The sequence below is a fragment of the Ursus americanus genome, chromosome X (genome assembly GCF_024610735.1).
Source record: "Ursus americanus isolate L20-20 chromosome X, mUrsAme1.1.p, whole genome shotgun sequence".
Lineage (NCBI taxonomy): Eukaryota > Metazoa > Chordata > Mammalia > Carnivora > Ursidae > Ursus > Ursus americanus.
Window position 1 is genome coordinate 52258334 of NC_142164.1, and position 19933 is coordinate 52278266.

A 19933-nucleotide genomic window follows, 5' to 3' on the forward strand; every position below is an offset into this window, starting at 1 on the left:
TGGATGTAACCAAATTATCAGAAATGGAATTCAGAGTAACAATGGTCAAGATAATGAGTAGACTTGAAAAAAGTATTCAGGAAAATGTTACTGAGAATATAGAATCCCTAAGGGCGGAAATGAGAGCAAATTTGACAGAAATTAAAAATTCTATGAGCCAAATGCAGGCAAAACTAGAGGCTCTGACGGCCAGGGTCACCGAAGCGGAGGAAAGGGCTAGTGAATTGGAGGATGGGTTAATAGAGGAAAAAATAAAAATAGAAGATGGTCTTAAAAAAATCCACGCCCACGAATGTAGGTTACGGGAGATTACTGACTCAACGAAACGATCCAATGTTAGAATCATCGGCATCCCCGAGGGGGTGGAGAAAAACAGAGGTCTAGAAGAGATATTTGAACAAATTGTAGCTGAAAACTTCCCTAATCTAGCAAGGGAAACAAACATTCGTGTCCAAGAGGCAGAGAGGACCCCTCCCAAGCTCAACCATGACAGACCTACACCACGTCACGTCATAGTGCAATTCGCAAATATGAGATCCAAGGATACAGTATTGAAAGCGGCCAGGGCAAAGAAATTTCTCACGTACCAAGGCAAAGGCATCAGAATTACGTCAGACCTGTCTACACAGACCTGGAATGAGAGAAAGGGTTAGGGGAGCATTTTTAAAGCTCTTTCAGAGAAAAACATGCAGCCAAGGATCCTTTATCCAGCAAGGCTGTCATTCAGAATTGATGGAGAAATAAAGACATTTCAGAATCGACAGTCACTAGCCAATTTCATAACCATGAAACCAGCCCTACAGGAGATATTACGGGGGGTTCTATAAAAGTAAAAAGGCCCCAAGAGTGATAGAGAACAGAAAGTCACAGCCAATACAAACAAAGACTTTACTGACAACATGGCAGAATTAAAAGCATATCTCTCAGTACTCAGCCTTAACATTAATGGTTTAAATTCTTGCTTTAAACACCACAGGGTTGCAGATTGGATAAAAAGAAATGACCCATCCATTTGCTGTCTACAAGAGACTCATTTCGAACCCAAAGATGCATTCAGACTGAGAGTAAGGGGATGGAGTACCATCTTTCATGCCAATGGACCTCAAAAGAAAGCTGGGGTAGCAATTCTCATATCAGATAAACTGGATTTTAAACTACAGACTATAGTTAGAGATGCAGAAGGGCACTATATTATTCTTAAAGGAAGTATTCAACAAGTGGATATGACAATTATAAATATCTATGCCCCCAACAGGGGAGCAGCAAGATACACAAGCCAACTCTTAACCAGAATAAAGAGACATATAGATAAAAATACATTAATAGTAGGGGACCTCAACACTCCACTCTCAGAAATAGACAGAACACCCTGGCAAAAACTAAGCAAAGAATCAAAGGCTTTGAATGCCATACTCGAAGAGTTGGACCTCTTAGATATATATAGAACACTACACCCCAGAACCAAAGAATACTCATTCTATTCTAATGCCCATGGAACATTTTCAAGAATAGACCATGTTCTGGGACACAAAACAGGTCTCAGCTGATACCAAAAGATTGAAATGATCCCCTGCATATTCTCAGACCACAACGCTCTGAATTTGGAACTCAACCACAAGGAAAAATTTGGAAGAAACTCAAACACTTGGAGACTAAGAACCATCCTGCTCAGGAATGACTCGATAAACCAGGAAATCAAAAATCAAATTAAACAATTTATGGAGACCAATGAGAATGAAAATACAACAGTCCAAAACCTATGGGATACTGCAAAGGCAGTCCTAAGGGGGAAATACATAGCCATCCAAGCCTCACTCAAAAGAATAGAAAAATCTAAAATGCAGTTTTTATATTCTCACCTCAAGAAGCTGGAACAGCAACAGAGGGACAGGCCTAATCCACGCACAAGGAAGCAGTTGACCAAAATTAAAGCTGAAATCAATCAAGCAGAAACCAGAAGTACAGTAGAGCAGATCAACAGGACTAGAAGCTGGTTCTTGGAGAGAATCAATAAAATTGACAAACCACTGGCAAGATTTATCCAAAAGAAAAGAGAACGGACCCAGATTATTAAAATTATGAATGAAAAAGGAGAGGTCACAACCAACACCAATGAAATTGGAAGGATTATTAGAAACTTTTATCAACAGCTATATGCCAATAAACTAAGCAATCTGGAAGAGATGGAATCCTTCCTGGAAACCTATAAACTACCAAGATTGAAACTGGAAGAAATTGATTTCTTAAACAGGCCAATTAATTATGAAGAAATTGAATCAGTGATAAACAACCTTCCAAATAACAAATCTCCAGGCCCCGACGGTTTTCCTGGGGAATTCTACCAAACATTCAAAGAAGAAATAATACCTATTCTCCTAAAGCTATTTCAAAAAATAGAAACAGAAGGAAAGCTACCAAACTCATTCTATGAGGCCAATATTACCTTGATCCCCAAACCAGGCAAAGACCCCCTCAAAAAGGAGAATTACAGACCGATTTCCCTAATGAATATGGATGCCAAAATCCTCAACAAGATACTTGCTAATAGAATCCAACAGTTCATTAAAAGGATTATCCACCACGATCAAGTGGGATTCATACCTGGGATGCAAGCGTGGTTCAATATTCGCAAATCAATCAGCGTGATACATCATATCAACAAGAAAAGACTCAAGAACCATATGATCCTCTCAATCGATGCCGAAAAAGCATTTGACAAAATACAGCATCCTTTCCTGATTAAAACCCTTCAGAGTGTAGGAATAGAAGGTACATTTCTCAATCTCATAAAAGCCATCTATGAAAAGCCCACTGCAAATATTATTCTCAATGGGGAAAAGCTGGAAGCCTTTCCCTTAAGATCAGGAACAAGACAAGGATGCCCACTCTCGCCACTATTATTCAACATAGTACTAGAAGTCCTTGCAACAGCAATCAGACAACAAAAAGGGATCAAAGGTATTCAAATCGGCAAAGAAGAAGTCAAAATGTCTCTCTTCGCAGATGACATGATACTCTATATGGAAAACACAAAAGAAGCCACTCCCAAACTATTAGAAGTTATAGAGCAATTCAGGACGTGGCGGGATACAAAATCAATGCTCAGAAATCAGTTGCATTTCTGTACACGAATAACGAGAACGAAGAAAGAGAAATCAGGGAATCCATCCCATTTACAATAGCACCAAAAACCATACGTTACCTTGGAATTAACTTAACCAGAGACGTAAAGGTCCTTTATTCTAGAAACTATAAATCACTCTTAAAAGACATTGAGGAAGACATAAAAAGATGGAAAGATATTCCATGCTCATGGATTGGAAGAATTAACATAGTTAAAATGTCCATGCTACCCAGAGCAATCTACACTTTCAATGCTATCCCGATCAAAATAGCGAGAACGTTTTTCAAAGAACTGGAACAAATAGTCCTTAAATTTGTATGGAAACAGAAAAGGCCCCGAATCTCCAAGGAACTGTTGAAAAGGAAAAACAAAGCTGGGGGCATCACAATGCCAGATTTCGAGCTGTACTACAAAGCTGTGATCACAAAGATAGCATGGTACTGGCACAAAAACAGACACATAGACCAATGGAACAGAATAGAGAGCCCAGAAATGGACCCTCAGCTAATCTTTGGGCAACTAATCTTTGATAAAGCAGGAAAAAACATCCGGTGGGAAAAAGACAGTCTCTTCAATAAATGGTGCTGGGAAAATTGGACAGCTACATGCAAAAGAATGAAACTTGACCACTATCTCACACCATACACAAAAATAAACTCCAAATGGATGAAAGACCTCGATGTGAGACAGGAATCCATCAAAATTCTAGAGGAGAACATAGGCAGCAACCTCTACGAATTTGGCCAAAGCAACCTTTTTCATGATACATCCCCAAAGGCAAGAGAAACAAAAGATAAAATGAATTTATGGGACTTCATCAAGATTAAAAGTTTCTGCACAGCCAAGGAAACAGTCAGAAAAACTAAGAGGCAGCCCACGGAATGGGAGAAGATATTTGCAAATGACACTACAGATAAAGGACTGGTATCCAAGATCTACAAAGAACTTCTCCAACTCAATACACAAGAAACAAATAAACAAATCAAAAAATGGGCAGAAGATATGAACAGGCACTTTTCCAATGAAGACATACAAATGGCTAACAGACACATGAAAAAATGTTCGAAATCATTAGCCATCAAGGAAATTCAAATCAAAACCACACTGAGATACCACCTTACGCCAGTTAGAATGGCAAAAATAGACAAGGAAAGAAACAACAAATGTTGGAGAGGATGTGGAGAAAGGGGATCCCTCCTACATTGTTGGTGGGAATGCAAGTTGGTACAGCCAATCTGGAAAACCGTGTGGAGGTCCCTTAAAAAGTTAAAAATTGAGCTGCCCTATGATCCAGCCATTGCACTACTGGGTGTTTACCCCAAAGATACAGACGTAGTGAAGAGAAGGGCCATATGCACCCCAATGTTCATAGCAGCAATGTCCACAATAGCTAAATCGTGGAAGGAGCCGAGATGCCCTTCAACAGATGACTGGATTAAGAAGTTGTGGTCCATATATACAATGGAATATTACTCAGCAATCAGAAAGAATGAGTTCTCAACATTTGCTACAACATGGACGGCACTGGAGGAGATAATGCTTAGTGAAATAAGTCAAGCAGAGAAAGACAACTATCATATGATTTCTCTCATCTATGGAACATAAGAACTAGAATGATCAGTAGGGGAAGAAAGGGATAAAGAAAGGGGGGGTAATCAGAAGGGGGAATGAAACATGAGAGACTATGGACTATGAGAAACAAACTGAGGGCTACAGAGGGGAGGGGGGTGGGGGAATGGGATAGACCGGTGATGGGTAGTAAGGAGGGCACATACTGCATGGTGCACTGGGTGTTATACACAACTAATGAATCATCGAGCCTTACATCGAAAACCGGGGATGTACTGTATGGTGACTAACATAATATAATAAAAAATCATTATTAAAAAAAAAAAGAGTTAGATACTTAACTGACTGAGCCACCCAGGCCCCCTGAGAATGTAGCTTCTTTTAATAAGCAGACAAAAACACACCTAATTAAAACTTGTCACACAGTGGACAAAGCCCAACACTCCCAACTGCAAGCAAGGAGAGACTCTTCAGAGGACCGATCTGAGGGAAGGAGTAGCCAAAACACAATAGCAGGGTGCACACTCTGAAATACTTACTGAAGCACCAGGGCCAAGACAGTATAGGGCCTCTTCTTAATATAGCCATTACTGTCAGAAGCAGGAATATAGCAGGCTTTCCTAACACACACACACACACACACACACACACACACACACACACACACACACGTGACCTAGACAAAATGACAAGATGGAGGAATTCACCTAAAAAGAAAGAACAGGAAGAAGTCATGACCAGGGTTTTTATAAAAACAGATATAATTAAAGTACCTGAACCAGAATTTAAAACAACAGTCATAAGAATAATAACTGGGCTTGAGAAAAGCATAGAAGACACTAGAGAATCCCTTACATCAGAGATAAAAGAAATAAAACTAGGCAGGCTAAAATAAAAAAAATACTATAACCAAGATGGAGAACTTAGTGGATGCAATGGCAATGAGGATGGACAAATTAGAACAAATCAGTGATATAGAAGATGAAATTATGGAGTATGATGAAGCTGAAAAGAAAAGAGAAAGAAAAGTATTGCATCATGAATGTAGACTTAGGGAATTCAGTGACTCCTTAAAGCATAATAATATTTGTATCATAGGAGTCCCAGAAGAAGAGAGGGGAAAAGGGACAGAGGGTTGAACAAATTATAGCTGAAAACTTTCCTAATCTGGGGAAGGAAACAGACATTGAAATCCAAAAGGCACAGAGAAATCCCATCAAATTCAACAAAAGCCAGAAAACACAAAAACACATCATAGTCAAATCACAAAATACACAGACAAGGAAAGAATCCTGAAAGGAACAAGGGGAAAAAAGTCCTTAATCTACAAGGGAAGACAAATCAGATTCACAGAAGATCTGTCCACAGAAAAATGGCAGGCCAGAAGGCAGTGGCATGGTATATTGAATGTGCTGAGTGGGAAAAATATGCAGCCAATAATATTTTATCCAGCAAGGGTGTCATTCAGAATAGAAGGTAAACAGCTTCCCAGACAAACAAAAACTAAAGCAGATCATGACCACCAAACCAACCCTGCAAGAGATAATAAAGGGGACTCTTTGAGTAGGAAGGAAAGAACAAAAATGACAAAGACTAGAAAGGAAAAGAGAACATCACCAGAAACACCAACTTTCAGGAAACACAATGGCACTAAATTCATATCTATCAATAAGCACTCTGAATGTAAATGGGCTAAATGCTCCAATCAAAAGACATAGGGTATCAGAAGGGATTAAAAAACAAGATCCATCTATATGCTGCCTACAAGAAATTCATTTTAGACCTAAAGACACCTACAGATTAAAGTGAGGGGTTTGAGAACCATCTATCATGCTAATGGAACATCAAAAGAAAGATGGAGTAGCCATACTTATATCAGACAAACTAGATTTTAAACCAAAGACTATAACAAGAGATAAGGAAGAGAACTCTATCATAATTAAGGGGCCTATCCATCAAGAAGATCTAACAAATGTTAAGTGTTTATGCCTCAAATTTAGGAGCACACAAATATATAAATCAATTAATAACAAACATGAAGAAACTAATTGATAGTAATACAATAATAGTGGGGGACTTTAACACACCACATACAGCAATGGACAGATCAACTAAGCATAAAATCAACAAGAAAACAACAGCTTTGAAAGACATACTGGACCAGATGGACTGAACAGATATATTCAGAACATTTCATCCTAAAGCAGTAGAATACACATTGTTTCCAAGTACCTATGGAATATTTCCAAAAGGGATCAGTTACTGGGTCATAAATCAGGTCTCACCAAATACAAAAAGATTGAGATCATACCATGCATATTTTCAGACCACAACACTGTGAAACTTGAAGTAAACCACAAGATAAAATTTGGAAAGACCACAAACACATGGAGGTCAAAGAACATCCTACTAAAAATGAATGGGTTAACCAGGAAATTAAAGAAGAAATAAAAAGAAAATACACTGAAGCAAATGAAAATGACAACACAACAGTCCAAAACTTTTTGGGATACAGCAAAGGTGGTCCTAAGAGGGAAATGCATTGCAATAAGACTATCTCAAGAATCAAGAAAGCCTCAAATACACAACTGAAACTTTCACCTAAAGAAGATAAAAAAGGAAGAGGAAATAAAACCTAAACCAATAGAAGAAGGGAAATAATAAAGGTTAGAGCAGAATAAATGATAGAGAAACAAAAAACCAGTAGACCAAATAAATAAAACCAAAGAGCTAGTTCTTTGAAAGAATTAATAAAATTGATAAACACTAAGCCAAACTTATCAAAAAGGAAAGAGAAAGGACTCAAATAAATAAAATCATGAATGAAAGATGAGAGATCAAAATCAACACCACAGAAATACAAACAATCATTAGAGAATATTATGAAAAATAATCCATCAAGAAACTGGACAATCTGGAAAAAATAGATAAATTCCTAGAAACATACTAATTATCAAAACTGAAACAGGAAGAAATAAAAAATTTGAACAGGCCCACAACCAGCAAAGAAATTGAATCAGTAATCAAAAATCTCCCAAAAAACAAGAGTCCGAAGCTGGATGGATTCCCAGGGGACAAATCGTTGGGATACCGACGACTTAAAGAAGAATTGATATCTATTCTTCTGAAACTGTGCCAAAAAACAGAAATGGAGGGAAAACTGCCAAACTCATTCTATGAGGCCAGCATTACATTGGTTCTAAACCACACAAAGACCCCACTAAAAAGGAGAATTACAGACCAATAGCTCTGATGAACATAGATGGAAAAATTCTCAACAAGATAAACAAACTGAGGGCTTCAGAGGGAAGGGGGATAGGGGAATGGGATAGACTGGTGATGGGTAGTAAGTAGGGCACGTATTGCATGGTGCACTGGGTGTTATACACAACTAATGAATCATGGAACTTTACATAAAAAAAACAGGGATGTACTTACTGTATGGTGACTAACATAATAAAAAATATTATTATATAAAAAAAGATACTAGCTAATTGAATCCCACAGTACATTAAAAGGTTTATTCACTATGATCAAGTGGGATTTATTCCTGGCCTGCAGGAGTGGTTCAATATCCACAAATCAATCAATGTGATACATCATGTTAATAAAAGAAAAGATAAGAACCATATGATCCACTCAATAGATGCAGAAAAAGCATTTGACAAAACACAGCATCCTTTCTTGATAAGAACCCTCAAGAAAGTAAGGATAGAAGGAACCCAACATCATAAAGGCCATACATGAAAGACCCACAGCTAATATCATCCTCAATGGAGAAAAAACTGAAAGATTTTCCTCTATAGTCAGGAACATGACTGGGATGTCCATTTTCACATGAGTTGTAGCAACTTCTTACTAGATATGTCTTCAGAGGCAAGGGAAACAAAAGCAAAAAAAAAAAACCCACAAAAAACCAACAACAACCAAAAACAACAACAACAACAAAACCCCAAAACTACTGGGACTTCATCAAGATAAAATACTTCTTCACAGTGAAGGAAATAATCAACAAAACTAAAAGTTGACCTACAGAATGGGAGAAGATATTTTCAAATGACATATCATATAAAGGGCTAGTATCCAAAACTATAAAAAAAAACTTATCAAACCCACACCCAAAAAAATAAATAATCCAGTTAAGAAATGGGCAGAAAACATGAACAGACATTTCTCCAAAGAAGACATACAGATGCCCAACAGATACATGAAAACAATACTCAACATCACTCATCATCAGGGAAATACAAATCAAAACCACCATGAGATACCACCTCACACTTGTCAGAATGGCTAAAATTAACAGCTCAGGAAATAACAGATGTTGATGAGGATGCAGATAAAGGGGAACCGTCTTACACTGTTGGTGAGAATGCAAACTAGTGTAACTACTCAGGAAAACATTATGGAGGTTCCTCAAAAAGTTAAAAATAGAACTACCCTACTACCCATCAATCACACTACTAGGTATTTATCCAAAGGTTACAAAAATGCTGATTTGAAGGGGCACATGTACCCTGATGTTTATAGCAGCACCATCAACTATAGCCAAATTATGGAAAGAGCCCAAATATCCATCAACTGATAAATGGATACAGCAAATGTGGCATGTGTGTGTATATATATAGTGTGTTTGTGCGTATATATGTATATATACTGAAGATGTGGTGTGTGTGTGTATATACATGTATATATGCACAATGGAATATTACTTAGCCATCAAAAAGAATGAAATCTTGCCATTTACAATGATGTGGATGGAGCTACAGTATATTATGCTAAGTGAAATATGCAGAGAAAGACAAATATATGCTTTCACTCATATGCGGAATTTAAGAAACAAAACAAATGAATATAGGGAAGGGAAGGAAAAATAAGATAAAAACAGAGAGGGAGGCAAACCAAAAACAGACTTTTAAAAAAAATGATTTTATTTATTTATTTGAGAGACAGAGACAGAGGTAGTGAGAGAGTATGAACAGGGAGAAGAGGGAGAGGCAGGCTCCCTGCTCAGCAGGAAGCCCTATGAGGGGCTCAATCCCAGGACCCTGGGATCATGACCTGAGCTGAAGACAGACACTTAAACGACTGAGCCACCCAGGCACCCCTAAAAAAGAGACTCTGAATTATAGAGAACAAACTGAGGGTTGCTGGAGGGGAGGAGGTAGGGGGATGGGTTAATGGGTGATGGGCATTGAGAAGGTCACTTTTTGTCATGAGCACTGGGTGTTATATGTAAGTGATGAATCACTAAATTCTACTCCTGAAACTAATACTACACTATATGTTAACTAACTTAAATTTAAATAAAATCTTGGAAGAAAAAATATATGAAGAATGTATACAACTAAACACCCCCAAAACAGAGTCCAATTAAGAATGGGCAGAGACGTGGATAGACATTTCTCTAAATGAGACATCCATGTGACCAACAGACACATGAAAAGATGCTCAACATCATTCATTATCATGGAAATGCAAATCAACCTACTATGAAATATCACCTGACACCTGTCAGAAGGGCTAAAATAAAAAACACAAGAATCAACTCTTGTTTAATAGGATGTAGAGAAATAGGAACCCTTGCACACTGTTGGTAGGAGTACAAACTGGTAAAGTCACTAGGATAACAGTATGGAGTTTCCTCAAAAAGCTAAAAATGGAACTACCATATGATCCAGTAATTGCACTACTGGGTATTTACCACAAAAACACAAAACCACTAATTGAAAGATATTAACACACCCTGATGTTTATAGCAGCATTATCTATAACAGCCGAATTATGGAAGCATCTCAAATGTTCACTGATAAATGAATGGATAAAGTAGATGTAATATGTATGTATATATATATAACATATATTATTCAGCCATAAAAAAGAATGAAATCTTTCCATTTGCAACATGGATGGAGCTAGAGAGTATAATGATAAGTGAAGTAATTCAATCAGAGAAAGAGAAGTACCATATGATTTCACTCACATATGGATTTTTAGAAACAAAACAAATGAGCAAAGAGAATAAAAGGAGAGAATCAAACCAAGAAACAGACTCTCAACTATAAAGAACAAACTGATCATTACTAGAGGGTAAATGGATGGGGGATGGGGGATGGGTGAAATAGTTGATGGGGATTAAAGAGTACACTTATCATTGATGAGCAATGAGTAATGTATAGAATTGTTGAATCACTATATTGTACACCTGAAACAAATGTAACACTGTGTTTTAATTATACTGAAATTAAAATAAAAACTTGGAAGCTTGGGAAGATGGTGGAGTAGGAGGACACTGAGCTTACTCTGTCCCACGTTTACAACTACATATCATCCACATTGAATTCAATAAACCAGAGAGTGATTCAAAGACTGCTAGGACAAACTCCATAAGTAAATACAGAGAAGAAGCTTCATCTTAAAGGTTTGGGAGGTCGGAAAGGCAGGGGGAGGCTGCCTGCAGGTGGGAGGGAATTGCAATCTGGAGAGGGCAGAGAAATGGGCCTTCCCACCAGGAAGCACATAAGAGGAAGGTTACTCTCCATAATATTTGACCCTGAAAACCAAAGAGACTGAATTCTCTTTGTATAACCAGTGTGACTTGGAGTCTGGAATGTTAAAAGACACTTGTCTCAGCACTGTGCCAGCCAGGAAGGAGAGCGAGTAAAAGCTGGGTTGCTGCCCTTAAACAGACAGAGGCTCACGAAGAGGGGCAACATAAAAACTGAAGTTTACACAATGTCACAAGAGGGCAAACAGGAGACAGATCTGTTCATAGTGATTTTGGAGCATGTTGTGGGACTTCTCCAAAAATGAGGGAGCTGGCAGGTGCCAATTTCCTCCCCCAGGCCCCAGTATAAACCCAGAAACACCTGGAGGGCTGCAAAGACACTTGCTAACTAACCTGCTAGCAGTGTGCCATGCCCATCGGTTCTCCTGAGGATTCACCAACTCCAAGCCTGCTAGCCCTGGCCCTGGGCTCAGAGCAAATTTTGTTAAGGGTACAGAGCAAATTTTGTTAAAGCCGCATGCTCACCCTGCCCAGCAACCTGATTCACACTGCTGCCCTGTACCACAACCAGCCATTACACAGTGCCCTGCCACTCTGCTGTGCCAAGCTATGTGCCCTGAGCTACCATCCCATATAGGGCCCAGCTGTACCTGGCCATCACCACATGCTGTGACCAGTCTTATACACCTGGCTGCTCCAGCCTATGGCCCCAAGCTACCACAGTGCTTTGTATATCTGGCATAGTTTTAGTGGCCCAGTGTACATTTTGCTAATACCACTGCTCTGCTCCCAAGTTCCCCAGTGGGCACACCCCCTCAGAGCTGGCCTGCCTGGGTCCCACTAACACCACAAAGAGCTAGAAAAGCCCACAACAGGCAGAGAGTCAATGAAGATGATTGCACTGAAATAAAAATTGATTCAGACACAACAGCGGGAATTAGCAACACATAGGACACTCCTGCAGTGCCACATTCTGGCAAAAAGGGATGCTGTACTCCAGGGCACTCTAGGACCTCATCATCATAAACTCATTACTTTCAAGACCCAAAGACATAGCTGAATTCCTTAACAAACAGAAACAGATGCAGAGCAACAGACAAAATGAGGAGACAGAGAAATTTTTCCCAAATGAAAGAATAAGACAAGGCCATGGACAGAGATCTAAGTGAAACAGATATCAGTAACATGCCTGGTAGAGAATTTAAAGCAATAATCATAAAGATACTCACTGGACTTGAGCAAAGAGTAGAAGACATGAATGAGACTCTTAACACAGAGATAAGGAATAACATAGCAGAAATAAAGGGCACAAAAAATGAAATGAGAAGCACACTTGATGGAATGATGGAATGAATATCAGGATGAAAGAAGCAGAAGAACAAATTAGTGACCTAGAAGACAAAGTAAAGGAAAGTAAGCTGAAGAAAAGAGAAAAGAATTATGCAAAATGAGAATAGACTTAGGGAACTCAGTGACTCCATCAAACATTACAACATTCATATTACAGGAGCCACAGTAGAATAAGAACGATAAAAGGGGGTAGAAAATATATTTGAAGAAATAATAGATGAAAACTTCCCTACTCTGGGGAAGGAAACAGATATCTGGATCCAGAAGACACAGAGAACTTTCATCAAAATCAACAAAAGCAGTACCCTACCAAGACACATTTTAGTTAAATTTGAAAAATCTAATTATAAAGAAAAAATTAAAAGGAGAAAGATAAAAGACAGCAGTAAGTTACAAGGGTAAACCAAAAAGGCTAGCAGGAGATTTTTCAACAGAAATTGCAAGGCAGAAGGAAGTGGCATGATATATTCAAAGTGTTGAATGGGAAAAATCTGCAGCCAAGAATACTCTTTCTGGCAAGGCTATCATTCAGAATAGAAAGACAGAATTTCTGAAACAAAATCTTTAGAATTCATGACCACTAAACTAGCGCTGTAAGAAATATTAAAGGGGACTGTTTGAGTGGAAAGGAGAGACCAAGTGATATTATAAAGGTAGGAAACACAGTAGCAATTAAAATGAATACTTCTATAAAAATCAATAAAGGAATTCACAAGCAAAGTATATAAAATATAATAACATACACCTAAGACACAGGGAGGAGAGGGGATAAGAACGGGTTCAATCATAAATGACCATCAACTTAATATAGACAGCGATATGCAGACGAGGCTATATACAAACCTAATGGTAATCATGTATCAAAACTCACTAATAATTATGCAAACCACAAAGACAAAGAAATCCAAATATATCACTAAAAAAACCCAGCAAAACATGAAAGAGAGAAAGGAAAGATCAGAGAAAATCTTCAGAAACAACCACAAAACAAGTAATAAAATGGTAATAAACATGTATCTATCAATTATTCCCTCGAATGTAAATGGACTAAATGCTCTAATACAAAGACATAGGGTGACAGAATGGATGAGAAAACAAGACTCATCTATATGCTGCCTACAAGAGACTCATTTTAGACCTAAAGTCACCTGCATATTGAAAGTTAGAGAATGGAGAAATATCTAGCATACAAGTGGATGTCACAAGAAAACCAGAGTAGCAATACTTATATTGGACAAATTAGATTTCAGAGCAAAGAATGTAACAACAGACAAAAAAGGATACTATGTAAAAATGAAGGGGACTTCCAACAAGAATATATCATTATAAATATTTATGCACCCAACATAGGAGCACCCATATACACAAAACATTTAATACAAACATAATGGAACAAATTGACATTAATACATTAATAGCAGGGGACTTTAACAACCACTTAAATCAATGAGCATATCATCCAAACAAAAATTCAATAAACAATTGCTTTTAATGACACACTGCAACATATGGATTTAACAGATATATTCAGAATATTCCATACTAAAACAGCAGAATACACATTGTTATCCCCTACACATGGAACAATCTCCAGAATAGATCACAAAACAATCCTTAACAAATTCAAGAAGATCAAAGTCATACCATGCATATTTTCTGACCACAACACTATGAAACTAGAAGTCAAGCACCCCCCGACACACACACAATGTGTGGAAAGACCAGAAACACATGGAGTTTAAATAACATGCTACTAAACAATGAATGGGTCAACCACAAAATTAAAGAATAAATTAAAAAGTACATGGAAACAAATTAAAATGAAAACACCACAGCCCAAAACCTTAGGAATGGAGCAAAAGTGGTCAAAAGAGGGAAGTATATAGTAATGCAGGCCTACCTCAAGAAGCAAAAAAAATCTCAAATAAACAACCTAATCTTAAACCTAAAGAGGCTAGAAAAAGAAAAATAAACTAAACCTAAAAGCAGCAGAAGGAAGGACACAATAAAAATTAAAGCAGAAGTAAGTCATATAGAAACCAAAAAAAAAAAAAAAGACTGGCTGATGGGCACTATGGAGGGCATGTGATGTGATGAGCACTGGGTGTTACATGCAACTAATGAATCATTGAACACTACACCAAAAACTAATGATGCAGTATAAGTATATGCTGGCTAATTTAATTTAAATTAAAAAGAACCCCACACAATGAAACAGATCGTGCACCCCAATGTTCACAGCAGCAATATCTACAATAGCTAAACTGTGGAAGGAGCTGAGATGCCCATCAACAGACGAATGGATAAAGAAATGTGGTCCATATATACAATGGAATATTACTCAGCCATCAGAAAGGATGATTACACATTTGCATCAACATGGATGGGACTGGAGGAGATTATGCTAAGTGAAATAAGTCAAGCAGAGAAAGACAATTAACATATGGTTTCACTCATTTGTGGAACATAAGGAATAGCAGGGAGATGGGTAGAAGTAAGGGAAAAATGAAGGGGCGGTAAACAGAGGTGGAAATGAACCACGAGAGACTATGGACTCTGGGAAACAAACTGAGGGTTTTAGAGGGGAGGGGTGTGGGGGGATGGGCTAGCCCGGTGAAGGGTATTAAGGAGGGCACATATTGCATGGAGTACTGGGTGTTATACACAAACAATGAATCATGGAACACTACATCAAAAACTAATGATGTACTGTATGATGACTAACATAACATAATAAAATTTTTTAAATAAATAAATAAATAAATAATAGAAAAGGAGGGAAAACTTTCAAATTCATTCTGGGAGGCCAGCATTACCCTTATACCAAAACCAGATAAAGACACCACAAAAACAAAACAAAACAAAACAAAACAAAAAACTATAAGACAATAACCTTGATGAACACCGATGCAAAAATCCTCAACTAAATATTAGCAAACTGAATTTAACAATATGTTAAAAAAAAAACATTCAAGTGAGATTTATTCCCAAGTTGCAAGCCTGGTTCAAAATTCACAAATCAATCAACATGATACATCACTTCAATAAAAGAAAATACAAGAACCATATGATCATTTGAATAGATGTACAAAAAGCATTTGACAAAGTACAACATCCATTCATGATAAAAACATTTAACAAAGGAAGAATAGAGGAAACATACCTCAACATGATGAAGGCCATATATATGAAAAACCCACAGTAAACATCATCCTCAATGGGGAAAAACATAGCTTTTCCCCTAAGGTAAGAACAACATAAGGGTGCCCACTCTCACCACTTTTATTTGACATTGTACAAGAAGCCCTAGCCACAGCAATCAAAAATAAATAAAAGGCATCCAAATTGGCAAAGAAGAAGTCAAATTTTCACTATTTGCAGATGGCATGATAGTATATAAAGAGAACCACAAAGACTAAAACAAAAACCAGCCAGAACCGATAAATGAATTCAATAAAATTGCAGGATACAAAATCAATGTACAGAAATGTGTTGCATTTCTATACACCAATACTGAAGCAGCAGAACAAGAAATTAAGAAAATAATCCCATTAATAATTACACCAATAAGAATAAATACCTACGAATAAACCTAACCAAAGTGGTGAAAGACCTACAATCTGAAAGTTATAAAAAACTGATGGAAGAAACTGAAGAGGACACAAAGAAATGGAAGTACATTCCAGAGTCATGGATTTGGAGAACAGATATTGTTAAAATGTCTATACAACTCAAAGCAATCCACACATTTAATGAAATCCATATCAAAATACCACCAGCATTTTTCACAGAGCTAGTACAAACAATCCTAAAATTTATATGGAACCACAAAAGACCCCAAATAGCCAAAGCAATCTTGAAAAAGAAAAGCAAGTCTGGAGGCATCACAATCCTGGACTTCAAGTTGTATTACAAAGCTATAGTGATCAAAACAGTATGATATTGGCACAAAAACAGACACATAGATCCATGGAACAGAATAGAAAACCCAGAAATGGACCCATAATTATGTGGTCAATTAATCTTCAACAAAGCAGGAAAGAGTATCCAGTGTGAAAGACAGTCTCTTCAACAAATGGTGTTGGGAAAACTGGACAGAATCATACAAAAGAATGAAACTGGACCATGTTCTTACACCACACACAAAAATAAACTTGAAGTAGATTGAAGACCTAGATGAGACCTGAACCCATAAAAATCCTAGAACAGAACATACGCAGTAACCTCTCTGACATCAGCCATAGCAATTTCTCTCTAGATATGTCTCCTGAGGCAAGGAAGCAAAAGCAAAAACAAACAAACAAACAAACAAACAAAAAAACTATTGGGACTTCATCAACATAAAAAGGTTCTGCACAGTGAAGGAATCAATAAAACTAAAAGCCAACCTACAGAATGGGAGAAGATATTTGCAAATGACATTATAGATAAAGGCTGGTATCCAAGATCTATAAAGAACTTCTCAAACTCAATACCCAAAAAACAAATAATCCAGTCAAAAAATGGGCAGAAGACATGAACAGATACTTCTCCAAAGAAGACGTACCAATGGCTAACAGACACATGAAAAATGTTCAATATCACTAGCTATCAGAGAAATACAAATCAAAACCACAATGAGATACCACCTTACACCAGCTAGAATGGCCAAAATTAACAAGACAGGAAACAACAAGTGTTGGCAAGGTTGTAGTGAAGGGGGAACCCTCTTGCACTCTTGGTGGGAATGCAAGTTGGTACAGCCACTCTGGAAAACAGTATGGAGGTTCCTCAAGATGTTAAAAATAGAGCTACCCTACAACCCAGTGATTGCACTACTAGGCATCTACCCCAAAGATACAGATTTAGTGAAAAGAAGGGACACATGCACCCCAATGTTCATAGCAGCAATGTCCACAATAGCCAAACTGTGGAAGTAGCTGAGATGCCCTTCAACAGATGAATGGATAAAGAAGATGTGGTTCGTATATACAATGGAATATTATTCAGCCATCAGGAAGGATGAATACCCACCGTTTGCATCAACATGGATGGAACTAGAGGGGATTATGCTAAGTGAAAGAAGCCAAGAAGAGAAAGACAATTACCATATGCGGAATATAAGGAATAGAGCAGAGGACCACAGGGGCAGGGAGGGAAAACTGAATGGGAAGAAATCAGAGAGGGAGACAAATCGTGAGAGACTCTGGGCTCCAGGAAACAAACTAAGGGTTGAAGAAGGGAGGGGGTGGGGGATGTGGTGACCAGGTGGTGGGTATTAAGGAGAGCACATGTTGGGATGAGCAATGGGTGTTATGAGCAACTAATGAATCATTGAACACTAGAACAAAAACTTAGTAAGTACTATATGTTGGCTAACTGAACATAATGCAAAAAAAAAAAAAAAAAAAGAAAAGAAAAAGAAACAAGATACACCATCACTTAGAATCTTCAAACATTATTGCACTTCAACTTCCATAATCTGACATTGCATTCATGGAACAATCTGCAGACAACTGATTTTTATTTTTATTTTTTTTAAAGTAGTCTCCATGCACAGGCTGGAACCCAATGCAGGTCTTGAACTCACAACCCTGAGGTCAAGACCTGAGCTGAATTCTGTACTAGGTGCTTAACCAACTGAGCTACCCAGGCACCCTGCAGACAACTAATTTTAACAGACAAATTAAAGAACCTTTCAAGCAGGCATGCCTGTCCTGAATTGTTTATTAGGTAAGAATTTTAAAAACATTAATTATATTAGTGATAACGGCAGAGCTGTAGAGTATGTGTCTTCTCTATGCCATAGCAAGAACCACCAATAGTGTGGTGGAATTTGTGACCCTTTACAAGGCCACATCTCTTGTGGCCTGCAGATGTCAGCTCTCCCATCTCCCAGTGTCTGGACTGGTTTGGTGATCCACTGGGTGTGAGGATACCCTCTGATAGCTTTATAGAATGGATCAATAAAGATAACATCAGAAAATTTGTACGTGGAATCTTTGCCAACTCAGTAAGAATTCGGTATACTCAGAGCCCCATCATGGTGTCCAGCTCATTCCTCTACAACAGCCTGAAGGCTTCAGGCAAACTCTAGCTGGTTGACACCATGATGGACAGACAAGCTTGAGGTAGGTTGCACCCTTAGGAACTGGGCGTTTGTGACCACCATAGCACATGAATCCTATATATGGCATAGTGTTGCTTGGCCCTGTACCCCAGTACACGTGCTTTATTAGGAAGAGTTGGGCAGGGAGCCCTGTGGAATGCAAAGAGCTGGTGGTACTGCCTGCAGTATACCCTGAGAAGAAAGTGCATTATGTTGAACTGCTTCTTCCTCCATAGCTCCTGTATGTACTTGTAAGTGCCCATCTTGGCTTACCTTTGAGCTGATGGCTACCTCCAGATGGAAAGGAAAGAACCTTTCTCCCCTATCACATGTTATTTGCAAAGATATAACGTTTATTACCCTGACCAGAATAATTTTTACCCTACTGAAGGCAATGTCCAATGCACTGTGAAAATGAGCACTCAACTTTTGACATCTAAAACTTGTCCATAAATAAAATAATTTTCCCAATTTAAACTGGGCTTTAAAACATGGATATGAACAATAAAATCAATCTTGTGCCAGGTTGCCTTAGTAGCCTCGTCCTTTGACATATGTAATGTCATTCTAAATAAAATCCTTAATAAACTCAAAAGTATCCAAAGTTTTGATAAATTCTTCAACAGTTACATTTCTATGCTACAATTGGCATGATGTATTTTCTTCAGCTCTGCTGCTCAGTTTGTTGTTATAGCCTAGATAAATTATGAAATGAGTATGATTGGAAATGTCTTTTTGAAAGTCATATATTTTATCTACTGAATTTTTTTTGCCATAAATCATGGAATACTTGTTGTCTAACAGTGTCTTCCTCCCTTCTCCATGAAATATAGTGGGGTCTCAGTAGGGAATTATTTTAATTGAAATGATGGACTTGGCTTTTAAGGATTTTTAGCTATTACTAGTGCACTTAAGTATTTTAATATTTTCTAAAATCACATATCATTTCCCTGCTTTTTCAGAGAGCAATGCCAATTTTATGAGGTCTTTAAAACCACTTTAAGATGTCTATATGAAACACTTAAATATATTTTCTTTTTAATAATACCTGTAGTCTTCCCCATGAAAAAATTGTTTAAATTTAGAGTCTGGATATTTTGTAAATAAATGACAGCACAAGTCAATATACTCAAATATAAGTATTTGAGTATAATCTCAGGGTAGTTTCACGTGAAAGTGATATACATATTTTTTATTGTGGCAAGAACACATAACATGAGATCTAGCATCTTGATGCATTTTTAAGTGCACAATACAGTATTCGTAATTATAGGCACAATGTTGTATAGCAAAT

General features: G+C 37.6%; 1 pseudogene; it reads right to left on the minus strand.

Moving 5' to 3' along the window:
- Positions 1-18290: 18290 nt before the first annotated feature.
- LOC123787676 (large ribosomal subunit protein eL15 pseudogene) lies at positions 18291-18902 on the minus strand (annotated as a pseudogene).
- Positions 18903-19933: the final 1031 nt, after the last annotated feature.